The following is a 15,788-nucleotide window of genomic DNA, read 5'->3' as shown; positions in this document are numbered from 1 at the left end:
TCAAAGACTCTGATGGCAATCTTCTTGTCATGCAGTAGCTTGGTTCTCTCCTTATAGAGCTTGGCATTCTCATAGGCTGAATATCTGAATTCATCAAGCTCATTCAACTAAAGCATTCGCTTGATTCCTGCAGCTTCTAAATCTAGATTCAGATATCGGATTGCCCAGTAAGCTTTATGCTCCAGCTCAATTGGCAAGTGACAGGCTTTGCCATAGACCAACTGATAAGGGGACATGCCAATAGGAGTCTTGTAAGCTGTTCGATATGCCCAGAGAGCATCATCAAGCTTCCTAGACCAGTCTTTTCTTAAAATAATAACGGTCTTCTCTAAAATCCTCTTAAGTTTCCTGTTGGAAACTTCAACCTGTCCACTTGTCTGAGGGTGATAGGGGGTTGCCACTTTATGACAGACTCCATATCTCTGCAGAAGTGAGTCCAGCTATCTGTTACAGAAGTGGCTTCCACCATCACTAATGAGTGTCATTGGGACACCAAACCAGCTAAAGATATATCTCTGAAGAAATCTCATTACTACCTTGGCATCATTGGTGGGCAGGGCTATAGCTTCCACCCACTTGGATACATAATCAACTGCCACTAGAATATAGTTGTTTGAATGTGAGGGTGGGAAAGGTCCCATGAAATCAATATCCCACACATCAAACAACTCAACCTCAAGAATCCCCTGCTGTGGCATTTCAAGGTTGGCGGGGAGATTTGTGAATTTTTCACATCTGTCACAGTGCTTCACAAATGCTCTTGAGTCTCTGAAGAGAGTCAGCCAATAAAACCCACTTTGAAGGACCTTTGTAGCTGTCCTTTCACCACCAAAGTGGCCTCCATATTCAGAACCATGACAGTGCCAAAGAATCTGCTGTTTTTCTTCATCTGGGACACATCTCCAGATGATACCATCTGAACACCTCTTAAAAAGGTATGGTTCCTCCCAAATGTGGTACTTTGCATCAGTCAATAGCTTCTTCCCTTGTTGCCTACTGTACTCCCTTGGAATAAAATTCATGGCCTTATAATTTGCAATGTCTGCAAACCATGGAGCCTGCTGAATGAGGAACAATTGCTCATCCGAAAATATCTCGGTCATAACTGTGGATGGTTGAACTCTTGCTTCAGGCTCAATTCTGGAGAAATGGTCAGCCACTTGATTTTCTGACGCTTTCTTGTCTTTTATCTCAATATCAAACTCCTGAAGGAGCAACACCCATCTGATTAATCTTGGTTTAGAATCTTGCTTGGTTAGAATGTACTTCAAAGCAGCATGATTAGTATAAACAATAACCTTAGAACCAAGTAAATAGGACCTAAACTTATCAACAGCATATACAACAGCTAATAATTCCTTTTCTGTAGTTGTGTAATTCTTTTGGGCATCATTTAACACACGGCTGGCATAGTAAATGACATGTACAAGCTTACCATGCCTCTGTCCTAAAACAGCTCCTATAGCAAAGTCACTGGCATCACACATCAATTCAAATGGTAAATCCCAGTCAGGGGGAGCTATAATGGGAGCAGAGGTAAAGTTTGCTTTCAGAATTTCAAAAGCATGCAGACAATCAAAATCAAAGACAAAAAGAACATCAGCAACTAACAAGTTGCTTAAAGGTTTAGCAATTTTAGAAAAATCCTTTATAAATCTTCTATAAAATCATGCATGACCTAAGAAACTCCTGACTGCCTTTACATTAGTTGGTGGTGGTAATTTTTCAATTACCTCCACCTTTGCTCTATCAACCTAATTCCCTTACTTGAAATCCGGTGTCCAAGAACAATACCTTCTGTAACCATAAAATGACATTTTTCCCAATTTAAAACAAGGTTTGATTCTTGACACCATTTCAAGGCAAGAGATAAATGCTTAAGGCAGGATTCAAAAGAATTACCAAAGACAGAAAAGTCATGCATAAATACCTCAATAAACTTTTCAACCATATCAGAAAAAATTGAAAACATACACCTCTGAAAAGTTGCTGGAGCATTGCAAAGTCCAAAAGGCATTTTTCTGTAGGCAAATACTCCAAAGGGGCATGTGAATGCTGTCTTTTCTTGATCTTGAGGGTCCACTGCAATTTGGTTATATCCAGAATAGCCATCTAGAAAGCAATAAAATGCATGACCAGCTAACCTCTCAAACATCTGATCAATGAAAGGCAGGGGGAAGTGATCCTTCCTTGTAGCAGTGTTGAGCCTCTTGTAGTCTATACACATTCTCCATCCTGTAATTGTTCTTGTAGGAATAAGCTCATTCTCTTCATTCTTGATCACTATCATCCCTCCTTTCTTGGGAACTACCTGCACAGGACTTACCCAAGGACTGTTAGAAATAGGGTAAATAATACCTACTTCCCATAGTTTCATTACCACTTTTTGGACCACCTCTTTCATAGTTGGATTGAGTCTCCTTTGTGGTTGCACAACTGGTTTAGCATCATCTTCAAGGAGGATCTTGTGCATGCACTTGGTTGGACTAATCCCCTTCAAGTCACTAATGGTCCACCCAAGAGCTGTTTTATGGCTCCTGAGCACTGAAATAAGTGCCTCTTCCTCTTCAGGCTTCAGAGAAGAGCTAATAATCACTGGATAGGAATCATTTTCATCTAAGAACACATATTTCAGAGAGGGAGGTAAAGGTTTGAGCTCAAGCTTAGGGGCTTCTTCCTCTGCTTTAGGCGTGTGAACCATAGCCTTCTGGGGTGGTGAATTATCAACTTCAACTAACTCATACTCAGAAATAGGATCCAGAATGTCATCAAGTACCTCAGCTTCCAGTACTTCTTGAACAAGTGGTTCAACAACATCAATTCTCATACACCCTTCAGAATCATTAGGGTGCTTGAGAGCTTCAAAAACATTAAAGACCATCTGTTCTTCACTGACCCTCAGGGTTAATTCACCCTTTTGCACATCAATCAGAGCTCTACCTGTAGCTAAAAAGGGTCTACCAAGAATAATAGAGGATTTTACATCCTCTTCCATGTCTAATATAACAAAATCAGTAGGAAAAATAAAGGGTCCTACTTTCACAAGTAAATCCTCAACAACAGCCACAGGTAATTTAATAGAAAGATCAGCAAGTTGAAGAGAAATACGAGTGGGTTTTACCTCCTCAATTTGAAGCTTTTTCATCACTGAAAGTGGCATGAGATTGATGCTAGCTCCAAGATCATATAAAGCTCTCTGAATAGTGACATCTCTAATGGTGCAAGGAATCACAAAGCTCCCTGAATCTTGCATTTTCTCAGGAAGTTTATATTGAATAATAGCACTGCATTCCTTGGTTAGCACTACGATTTCTTGCTCCTTACAATTCCTCTTGTTAGTCAACAATTCTTTCATAAATTTAGCATAAAGAGGCATTTGCTCAAGAGCCTTTGCAAAATAAATGTTGATCAGTAGCTTCTTGAAGACATCTAAAAATTTAGAGAACTACTTTTCCTTGGAAGCCTTCTGAAGTCTCTGAGGATATGGCATTTTTGGCTTGTATTCAGGAGCCTTTGGTAATGTAGGATAAGTGTCAAGAGAGTCAGGAAATGGGTTGTCTGCACGCTTTGGAGGGGCGTGCTCCACTTCTTCCTTCTTCTCCTCTGGAGCTTTCTTTTCAACTAGCTCTTCATTTGCCCTTGTCTCAGAGCCAGCTGTTTTACCACTTCTTAATTGAATAACCTTGCAATCTTCTCTTGGGTTCACCACTGTATCACCTAGAAATGTACTTGCAGACTTCCCAGGTATTTGCTTGCTCAGTTGGCTGATAAACCACTATTTTATGGTTTATATTGTGTTTAATTGTGTGGTTTTGTCATGATCCTTGCCTACTTATTCATCAATTTAGCATGCATTTAGATGTCCTTCCTAAATTCAGTACATGTTTGAAAATTGCTTCCTAGAGACTTTAATTATTTACTTTTAATTCTCCTTTATTCCATTCGATGCCGTGATCTGTGTGTCAAGTGTTTCAGGCCTTATAGGGCATGAATGAGATGGAGATTGGAGAGGAAGCTAGCAAAAATGGAAGGAACACAAGAATTTGAGGAGATAACCAGTGAGAAGTGATTGGAAAGCGCTAGCGACGTGGTAGCGTGGACGACGCGAACACGTGGAGAGGAAAAAGCGCAAGCGACGCGTCCGCATGAATGACGCGATCGCGTGACATGCGCGATCTGAATAATCTGCAAAATTCGATGGAGGCGATTTTGGACCTTATTTCGGCCCAGTTTTCGGCCCGGAACAGCAGACTAGAGTCAGAGCATATGCAGAAACAACACACACATTCATTCAGTAGTTTTAGATCTAGTTTTTTCACTCTCTTAGGTTTTTCTCTCTAGTTTTTAGGATTTTAATTTTCAATTGATCCTAGCATTGGAACATTGAGAAGAGTTATTTCCTCATCAAGACTTCATCATTCTAGTTTGTTCTCTTAACTTGGTTCTATTCTTCCATGTTCTTTGTTATGTTCAATTTTGTCATTCAGATACTTTTATGATTATTTAATGCAAGGATTATTTCTTTTTAATTCAATTTCAATTCCAACAATCATGTCTTCTTTTAATTCCCTTTCATGTGCCATGGATTCTTTATTTACAATGCGTGAGTAGTTTCCTTACTTGATGGGGAGTTGATTAAAAGAAACTCTTGAGTTGGAAAGAAAATTTGTAATTGGGTTAAATGTTGGATTGCTATTCTGTCACCGATGCCAATCCCTTTGAACTAAGTAGGTTGCAACTTGTGAACAGATCTAGCATTCCCACTTGTTTGACTTTCCCTTACCTAGTAAAGGATAACCAAACAGAACAACCATTAATTACAAATTAATCTTACAATCACACCATCAATGATAGAGATTCTAACCAATCAATTCCCAGTCAAGGCTTTTATTTATATTATTTAAAATTCCTCAATTTAAATTCCAATTTACTTAGCTCAACTTCTTGGAACATCTGATTAATAAAACAGCACACTTTTCTGTAACTCATTGGGAGACGACCTGGGACTTAAAACTCCCAGTAATTTTAATTTAAACTCTCTGTGACATATTTCTAAATTGATAGGCAGATTTTTGGTGAGTTAAGAACTATACTCGCAACGTAACCATTTTAATAAATTTTTAATTCACCAGCTTCTGCTTCCCATCATTGGCCCATTTGTACCTCTAAGTTTCTAATGGAGGCTCTGGTTTCCTGCATAAAACTCCTCATCATCTCCCAATTAGAATCTTCTTGGGATTTAGAGTTTGCCTGCTGAGGTGGTTGTTGCTGCTGAGACTGAAATTGGCGATTATTGTGATTATTCTGTTAGAAGTCGCCCTGAGAGTTATTGTTGAAATTCTGAGGTATCTGAGGTTGGTCCCTCCACCCAAAATTTGGGTGATTTCTCCACCCCTGATTATATGTCTTAGAATATGGATCATTGTTGGGATTTCTAGGACCACTCCCCATGTAATTGACCTGTTCAGAAGAGCATTGAGCATAGTCATAATTATCATTTTGCACAAAATTACCTGTCATGTCATAAGAGATCTCTTGAGATGGGTTTTGGGTGTTGATAGCTGAGACTTACATTCCACCCATCTGTTGAGTAAGCAGGCTTATTTGCTAAGACATAAGCTTATTTTGAGCAAGAAGAGCATTTAGAGCTTCTACTTCCATAACACCCTTCTTCTGAGGAGCCTCAGAGTTCACAGGATTCCTGTTAGATGAGTATAAATATTGGTTACTAGCAACCAATTCAATCAGCTCAATAGTCTCCTCCGATGTCTTCTTCTTGTGAAATGAACCACCTGCAGAATTATCTAAGCACATCTTGGACATTTCACCCAAGCCTTCATAAAAGATATCTAGTTGGGTCCATTTAGAGAACATGTCTGGAGGGCATTGCCTAATTAGTAACTTGTACCTCTCCCAAGCTTCATAAAGAGTTTCACCATCCCTCTGCCTGAAGGTCTGAACTTCCACCCTAAGCTTAGTCAGCTTCTTTGGTGGGAAAAATTTAGTAAGAAACTCAGTAACAACCTTGTCCCAAGTATTCAAACTCTCCTTGGGTTGTGAATCTAGCCATAGCTTTACTCCATCCCTCAGAGCAAACGGGAAGAGCATGAGTTTGTACACCTCTGGGTATACTCCATTTGTCTTCACAGTATCAAAAATCTGCAGAAAATTAGAAATAAATTGATTTGGGTCTTCGTGGGGAAGACCATGGTACTGGAAGTTTTGTTGCACCAGGGTGACCAATTGTGGCTTCAACTCAAAGTTGTTCGTAGTTATAGGAGGCATCACAATGCTTTTTCCATAAAGATCTGCAGTAGGAGCAGAGTAAGATCCAAGCACTCTCCTTTGTTCTTCATTGCCATTCGGATTTGCCATATTGGCATTAACAGCATTATTGTCATCCATAGTGGATTCTGCAGGCTTGCAAAGTCTTGCTTATTGTAAACATCGCCTACAAGTCCTTTCAGGTTCTGGATCAAAGTCTAACAGAGGTTCCTTGTTTCTGTTCCTGCGCATAAACAAACAGGAAACATAAAAGGATGGGATTCTCTACGTCAGAGTGTAGAGAAGTCCCAGTGAGGTATCCTGTGTAAAATAATAAAATAAAAATATTAAATAAAATAAATAAATAAATTTCGAAAATAATAACTGAAATTGGACAGAAATTTTCGAAAACTAACAGGAAAAATAAACAATAAAATTAACTAGGTGACACCAATCTTAATTTCAGAAATTAAGAAAAAATATTAGTGCTATTTAAAAAAATATTTTCAAAAATAATAAACAAAATTTAAATAAAATTAAAACTAAAATGCCTAATCTAAGCAATCAAACAACTGCTAGTTGTTAATCACTATCAATCCCCGGCAACGGCGTCAAAAACTTGGTGCGGTATTTTCTAACCACAAACTAACCAGCAAGTGCACCGGGTCATACCAAGTACTACCTCAGGTGAGTGAGGGTCGATCCCACGAGGATTGAAGGACTAAGCAACAACGATTGATTGGTTGGCTTAGTTAGACAAACAGAAAAGAGTGTTTGAATATTCAAAGAACATTAAACAATCGTGCAGAAATTAAAATAGTAAAGTAAATGGGTTGGGAGTAAAGTATGGAGAAGGCAGTTAAGGTTTCAGAGTTATCTATTTTTCCGGATTAAATTTTCTTACTAACTATTTTAATCATGTAGGATTTAATTTATGGCAAACTATATGTGACTATACCCTAATTCCTTAGACCTTTCTAATCTCCTCTGATTTTCATCAACTGCCAATTCCTTGGTCAATTAATTTCAATTAGAGGGTGATGATCAAATTCCAGTTTATATGCCACAAAAACTCTAATTACCCAAAAATAAAAGAATTATATGTCACGTATCCCGTTAAATCCAGATAATTAAAATTTAGGAGAATATGTTTTCAAGATGTTGTTCAACTAAAGAGCTTTTCCAAGTTATACAAGAACACAATTAGAAAGAGGATCATACTTCTGTTCCACCCAAATTCATAAGATAAAGAGCAAAAATAATTCTTAAATTGTAAATCCAAACATGAATTAAAATAGGAAAAGCAATAAAATCAATCCATACAAATAGACAGAGCTCCTAACCTTAACAATGGAGGTTTAGTTGCTCATGGTAAAGAGTGAAAACTAGGATTGTAAATTGGAATGGAATAATGTTGTCTTCAAATGTTGTGTTGGCACCCCCCTGTTGGAATCCCCCTTTTTATATCTAATCCTAATTAATTTAAAAGCTATCTTAAAATAATATCTTTTCCTATTTTTAAAATAAAATAAAGTTTAAATTAGAATTAATTAAAGCAATCAGTATGTCTTCAATTGATGGATGGGGACCACTTGCTTCGTAGGGTCCACGCCTAACTTGGAGTGGGCACAGCCATTCTTGTGTGAATCTCCCTTGAGTCTTTGCTATCCCCTAGCTCTAGTCTGTGTTTCTGGGCCGAAAACTGGGTCAAAACTTGGCCTGAAATTGCCCCAAGCGTTTTCTGCGAAGTCTGCATATCGCACATGTCACGCGTACGGGTCGGTCACGCATACGCGTCGATGGCCTTTTTTGCGTGTCACGCGTACGCGTCAGGTACGTGCACGCGTCGCCATGAATAGTTCCAAATCACGCGTACGCGTCAGGCACGCGCACGCGTCACTCCTCGCTGGTCAGCTTCATGGTTTCTTCTCTTTCTCTGCAGAAACTCCATCAAATTCATCAGAATGCTACCTAAAATAAAAAAAATTGCACAAGACTCAAAGTAGCATCCATAGTGGCTGAAAGATAATAAATTCTTGATAAAACTTAACAAATTAAATGTAAATTCACTAGGAAAAGATAGGAAAGATGCCCACGCATCAGTTGACCCTTAGTGTCGTTCTTTCATTGTGCTTCGGGAAGACATATGTCCTTGAGGACTTAATCTAACCTTGGATCGGCTTGCACTCTCCTATTGAAAGAGTGAGGGTCATCCTTTAATGGAGGCATCTTGAATATTTCCTTCACTTTTTCCATTATGAACTATAGAGTCTTCCCTCGGACCATGGTGTGCCAAGTTTTGAACTCTGGGTGATCCTTCTTGTGTTTGTCTGTCATCCATAGGTTTGCATAAAATTCTCGAATCTTTAGAGCTCCAACTTCAGTTATGGGGTTGGCCAGAACTTCTCAACCCCTAATTCGAATTTGCTCTTGAATTTTCAGGTATTCGTCAGCTTTCAGTTCAAATTTTACTTCCAGAACTGTCTTCTTGCTTACTACATTGTAGTAATGTTCCTCAGCAAGCTTGATGTAAAACCAGTGAAGCTCATAAGTGACTGTTGAGGGAGATTTCCTCTTTCTTGAGGTTGGTTCCCTAACCTTTGGTGCCATGGATAGTCAAAGAGCGGAGTGTCTCAACACCAAACTTAAAATTTTTTCTCATCCATGAGCAAAAAGAGAAGGAGAGTAAGAGATAGAAAGCAATGGGAAAAGAGGAATGAAGAAGAGGGAGTGGGCATGAGAGGGGGTGAAGTTTGCGAAATATAAAGGTGTGGTGGAGTAGTGAATTCGGTCAAGGGAGGTTTCGTGGAGAAACTGGAGGAAATCTTTGATTTATGGATAGAGGAAGTCAAAAGATATGAATAGAGTTTGTAGAGATATGGTAAAGATATAATGGGGATTCAAGGAGAGTGTCATGAAGGAGAAATAGTGGGGAAGATAAAAAAAGATATGATATGATAAGATTGGGTGAAGTTTAGGAGATTTGGTTGAATAGTCAAATTGTTGGTGAGGACCCCCACCCCCCCCCCCTCTTTTTTTTTTGTTTTTTGTTCTTTTTTAATTTGGCGTTCAACACCTAGAATGGGCGTTGAACGCCCTAGGGGGATGGAAATTTTGCCTTGGTTGCCTCCCATTTGGACGTTAAACTTCCAACTTTGTAGTTCAACACCAACAGGGGATATCCTCCAGGGTGTTCTGTTTGTCCTGTTGTGCTTTTCTGTTTCTATTTTGAGTACTATACATGATCACAAACGTTAGAAAAATGAGAAAAACTATGAAAATAAATAGAGAATACCATCATATGAAATCAAACTCTAATAAACTAAAACAGAACAAAAGAAATTGAACATAAACTATAGGATACATATGGTTGGGTTGCCTCCCAACAAGCGCTTCTTTACTGTCATTAGCTTGACATCCACTGATGTCATGTCAGTAAGAGGGTGGAGTTCCCTTGCTCAATCTCATCTCCTATGAAGTGTTTTACTCTCTGGCCATTGGCTATAAATCTTTTATCTGAATATCTGTTTTGAACTTCCACATGACCATAGGGTGACACCCAAGTGACCATAAAGGGTCCTGGCCATTGGGACTAGAGCTTCCCAGGGAAGAGCTTGAGCCTAGAATTGAAAAGTAAAACCTTTTGGCCAGACTCGAAGACTCTAGAAGCTATCTTCCTATCATGCCATTTCTTTGCCCTTTTCATGTAAAATTTGGCATTCTCATAGGCAGTATACCGGAACTCATCCAGTTCATTTAGTTGGAGCAATCTTTTCTCTCCTACAACCTTGGAATCCAAGTTTAGGAATCTCGTTGCCGAGTATACTTTGTGCTCCAACTCCACTAGCAGATGACATGCTTTACCATAAACTAGTTGATCAGGAGACATTCCAATTAGGGTCTTGAAAGCTGTCCTGTATGCCCAGAGAGCATCATCAAGCTTCCTTGCCCAGTCTTTCCTGGAGGTGCTCACTGTTATAAGATATGAATTGACGAGTCAAGAATTGTTATAAGATATGCATTGCAAGTATAGTTCTTAACCAACTAGAAATCTGCTTATCAATTTAGAAGAGTGTCACAAAAATTAAAATTAAAATACTGGGAGTATGAATCCCAGGTCGTCTCCCAACGAGTTGCAGAAAGGTGTGCTATTTTATCCTTCAATTAAATAAAAGCCTTGACCGGGAGTAGATTAGTTGGAAGTCCTATTCTTGTTGAAGTACTCTCTAGATTAATTGATAATTGAAGGATGTTCTGTTTAGTTATCCCTTACTAGGTAAGGAAAAGTCAAACAAGTTGGAATGCTACTTCTATTCACAAGTTCCAACCCACTCAATTGAAAGGGATTGGTGTCAGTGACTAGAGGGCAATCCAACAATAAACCCAATTACAATTTTTCTTTTGAGCATTCCAACTCAAGGGTTCCTTTCAATCAACTCCTCATCAAGTTAGGGAACTAGTCGCTCATTGTGAATGTAGAATTCATAACATAGGAAAGGGAATTAAGGAAAGTCATGATAAATAAAAATCAAAGAAATCAATTAAAATTAGAAGTAATTCTTGTATTAATAAATCCTAAAAATAATTCAATAGTAAAATTGAGTAAATTAAAGGACATGGAAGAGTAAGAGCCAAGTAAAGAAAACGAACTAGAATGACGAAGTCTTGATGAGGTAATAACTCTTCTCAATATCCCAATGCAAAGAGCAATAAAAATCCTAAGAACTATGAATGTGTAGAGAGAAAACCTAGAGGAGGAGTAAAACTAGATATAAAAACTAATATTGTGTAGAATGAATGTCGTTGTTGGTTTCTGCATGTTCTCTGGCTCTAGTCTGCTTTTCTGGGCCAAAAACTGGGTCAAAACAGGGCCCAAAATCGCCCCCAGAGAATTCTGCAGATTATGCAGATCGCGCACGTTACGCGATCGCGTCATTCATACGGCCGCGTCATTCGGCATTTTGCCCTGCCACGCGAGCGTGATAAGCGGATAATTTATACGCTTTTTGACATTATTTTTAGTATGTTTTTAGTAGGATCTAGTTACTTTTAGGGATGTTTTCATTAGTTTTTATGTTAAATTCACATTCCTGGACTTTACTATGAGTTTGTGTGTTTTTCTGTGATTTCAGGTATTTTCTGGCTGAAATTGAGGGACTTGAGCAAAAATCATATTCAGAGGTTGAAGAAGGACTGCTGATGCTGTTGGATTCTGACCTCCCAATTGCGTTGGAAAGTAGACATCTAGGGCTTTCCAGAAATGTATCATAGTCCATACTTTGCCTAAGTTCAGACGACGCAAACTGGCGTTCAACACCAGCTCTCTGTCCAATTCTGGCGTCCAGCACCAGAAACAAGCTGCAAAGTGGAGTTCAATGCCCAAACTGGCACAAAAGCTGGCGTTCAACTCCAAGAAGGACCTCTACACATGCAACATTCAAGCTCAGCCCAAGCACACACCAAGTGGGCCCCGGAAGTGGATTTATGCATCAATTACTTACTTCTGTAAACCCTTGTAGCTAGTTTATTATAAATAGGACCTTTTACTATTGTATTAGACATCTTTGAATCTTTGGATCTTTGGATGCCTGGTTCTTAGATCAAAGGGGCTGGCCATTCGGCCATGCCTGGACCTTTCACTTATGTAATTTCAACAGTAGAGTTTCTACACTCCATAGATTAAGGTGTGGAGCTCTGCTGTTCCTCAAAGATTAATGCAAAGTACTACTGTTTTCTATTCAATTCATCTTATTTCGCTTCTAAGATATTCATTCGCACTTCAACCTGAATGTGATGAACGTGACAATCATCATCATTCCCTATGAACGCGTGCCTGACAACCACTTTCGTTCTACATTAGATTGAATGAGTATCTCTTAGATCTCTTAATCAGAATCTCCGTGGTATAAGCTAGAATGATGGCGGCATTCAAGAGAATCCGGAAAGTCTAAACCTTGTCTGTGGTATTCCAAGTATGATTCAATGATTGAATGACTGTGACGAGCTTCAAACTCGTGATTGCTGGGCATAGTGACAGTCGCAAAAGGATAATAAATCCTATTCCAGCATGATCGAGAACGGACAGATGAATAGCCGTGCCGTGACAGGGTGCGTTGACCATTTTCACTGAGAGGATAGGATGTAACCATTGACAAGGGTGATGCCTCCAGACGATTAGCCGTGCCGTGACAGGGCATTTGGATCATTTTCCCGAGAGAAGACCAAAAGTAGCCATTGACAATGGTGATGCATTACATAAAGCTAGCCATAGAAAGGAGTAAGATTGATTGGATGAAGATAGCAGGAAAGCAGAGGTTCAGAGGAACGAAAGCATCTCTACACGCTTATCTGAAATTCTAACCAATGAATTACATAAGTATTTCTATCCCTCTTTTATTATTTAATTTCGAAAACTCCATAATTATTTTATATCCGCCTGACTGAGATTTACAAGGTGACCATAGCTTGCTTCATACCAACAATCTCCGTGGGATTCGACCCTTACTCACGTAAGGTATTACTTGGACGACCCAGTGCACTTGCTGGTTAGTTGTGCGAAGTTGTGAACCATGGTATTGGCATCATGTTTTTGGCGCCATTACCAGGGAAAGAAAGAGCAATGAATTTTACATAATCAAAGTGTAATCATAATTTCTGCGCACCAAGTTTTTGGCGCCGTTGCCGGGGATTGTTCGAGTTTGGACAACTAACGGTTCATCCTGTTGCTCAGATTAGGTAATTTTTCTTTTGTTTTCTTTTCAAAAATTTTTCAAAAATATTTCAAAATTTTCTCACCTATTTTCGAAAAAAAAAATTTAATAAAACTAATGTTTTCAAAAATAAATTATTCTATGGCTTCAAAACTTTCAAGAATGAATTCTAGAGTTTCATGGTAACATGTTGAATCCTATCTGGCTGTAAAGCCATACCCAAACTGCTTTGGGATTGGTCTTCAACTAATCACCTCAATGGAGTCATGCCCAATTCTTCTGGATAGGGTATGTCAGGCGTGTCATGTTTGAGTTACATACTAAAGCTTGGCTGGCTATTAAGCCATGCCTGACTCTTTGATTGGAGCTTTAGACTAAAAAGTATAAGATTCCTGGAATTCATATTAAAAATTTTGGAATCCTTATTTTTCTCTTTTCTAAATAATTTTTGAAAAATATAAAATAAAAATCCAAAAAAATTAGAAAATCATAAAAATCAAAAATATTTTGTGTTTCTTGTTTGAGTCTTGAGTCATGTTATAAGTCTGGTGTCAATTGCATGTGCATCTTGCATTTTTTTCGAAAATTTCATGCATTCATGGTGTTCTTCATGATCTTCAAGTTGTTCTTGGTAAGTCTTCTTGTTTGATCTTTGCATTTGCATGTTTTGTGTCTTTTCTTGTTTTTCATATGCATTCTTGAATTCTTAGTGCCTAAGCATTAAAGAATTCTAAGTTTGGTGTCTTGCATGTTTTCTTTGCATTAAAATTTTTTTAAAAATATGTTCTTGGTGTTCATCTTGACATTCATAGTGTTCTTGGTGTTCATCTTGACATTCATAGCATTCTTGCATGCATTCATTGTTTTAATCTAAAAATCTCATGCATTGCATCATTTTCACGTTTTTCTCTCTCATCATTCAAAATTCAAAAATCAAAAAAATATCTTTCCCTTTTTTTTCTCTCATCAAATTCGAAAATTGAGTTGACTTTTTCAAAGATTTTTTAAAAATCAAGTTGTTTCTTATAAGTCAAATCAAATTTTCAATTTGAAAATCTTATCTTTTTCAAAATCTTTTTCAAAAATCAAATCTTTTTCAAATTTCTTAGTTATTTTCAAAAATTCCAAAAATATTTTTCAAAAATCTTTTTCTTAATTTTACATCATATTTTCGAAAATAACATCATCAATTAATGTTTTGATTCAAAAATTTCATGTTTGTTACTTACTTGTTAAGAAAGATTCAAACTTTAAGTTCTAGAATCATATCTTGTGATTTCTTGTGAATCAAGTCATTAATTGTGATTTTAAAAATCAAATCTTTTTCAAAAACAAATTTCAATCATATCTTTTCAAAAATATCTTCTTATCTTATCCTTTTCAAAAATTTGATCTCAAAATATATTTTCTAACTTCCTAACTTCTTATCTTTTCAAAATTTGTTTCAACTAACTAACTAACTTTTTGTTTGTTTCTTACCTTTTTCAAAACTACCTAACTAACTCTCTCTCTCTCTCTCTCTAATTTTCGAAAATATCTTCCCTCTTTTTCAAAAATTCTTTTTAATTAACTAATTATTTTAACTTTTGATTTTAAAATTTCGAAAATTACTAATCTTTTTCAAAAATTATTTTCGAAAATTCTCTTTCTCTCTCATCTCATTTTTTTCTTCTACTCACACAAAGGAACCTCTATACCTGTGGTAAAAAGGATCCCAATTATTATTTTTCTGTCCCTCTTTTTCATATGAGCAGGAGCAAAGACAAGAATATTCTTGTTGAAGCAGATCCAGAACCTGAAAGGACTCTGAATTACAACAAACCAGTAAGCACCTATCAGGAATTTTTGAACAAGAAGAGGAGATGGCAGCCGAAAATAATAATAATGCAAGGAGGATGCTTGGTGACTTTACTGCACCTAATTCCAATTTACATGGAAGAAGCATCTCCATTCCTACCATTGGAGCAAACAATTTTGAGCTGAAACCTCAGCTAGTTTCTCTGATGTAGCAGAACTGCAAGTTTCATGGACTTCCATCTGAAGATCCTTTTCAGTTCTTAACTGAATTCTTGCAGATCTGTGATACTATTAAGACTAATGGAGTAGATCCTGAAGTCTACAGGCTCATGCTTTTCCCTTTTGCTGTAAGAGACAGAGCTAGAGTGTGGTCGGACTCTCAACCCAGAGATAGCCTGAACTCTTGGGATAAGCTGGTCACGGCTTTCTTAGCCAAGTTCTTTCCTCCTCAAAAGCTTAGTAAACTTAGAGTGGACGTTCAGACCTTCAGACAGAAAGAAGGTGAATCCCTCTATGAAGCTTGGGAGAGATACAAAGGACTGAACAAAAAGTGTCCTACTGACATGCTTTCAGAATGGACCATCCTGGATATCTTCTATGATGGTTTGTCTGAATTGGCAAAGATGTCATTGGATACTTCTGCAGGTGATTCCATTCACCTAAAGAAAACGCCTGCAGAAGCTCAAGAACTCATTGACATGGTTGCTAATAACCAGTTCATGTACACTTTTGAGAGGAATCCTGTGAGTAATGGGACGCCTATGAAGAAGGGAGTTCTTGAAATTGATACTCTGAATGCCATATTGGCTCAGAATAAAATATTGACTCAACAAGTCAATATGATTTCTCAGAGTCTGAATGGAATGCAAGCTGCATCCAACAGTACTCAAGAGGCATCTTCTGAAGAAGAAGCTTATGATCATGAAAACCCTGCAATAGCAGAGGTGAATTACTTAGGTGAACCTTATGGAAACACCTATAACTCATCATGGAGAAATCATCCAAATTTCTCATGGA

The 15,788-nt window shown here is 37.8% G+C and overlaps 1 non-coding gene across 1 annotated transcript; it reads right to left on the bottom strand.

The window, feature by feature from the left end:
* Positions 1–15,232: 15,232 nt before the first annotated feature.
* LOC148565412 (small nucleolar RNA R71) lies at positions 15,233–15,340 on the bottom strand. Its single transcript, XR_015884091.1, has one exon. It is a non-coding gene; the product is annotated as a small nucleolar RNA R71 (small nucleolar RNA).
* Between the last annotated feature and the right edge of the window lie 448 nt (positions 15,341–15,788).

This window comes from Arachis ipaensis, chromosome B5 (assembly GCF_059453495.1).
Source record: "Arachis ipaensis isolate K30076 ecotype BB chromosome B5, ASM5945349v1, whole genome shotgun sequence".
Lineage (NCBI taxonomy): Eukaryota > Viridiplantae > Streptophyta > Magnoliopsida > Fabales > Fabaceae > Arachis > Arachis ipaensis.
Note: the sequence above shows the minus strand (reverse complement) of the source record. Positions and strands in the feature narration are given on the sequence as shown.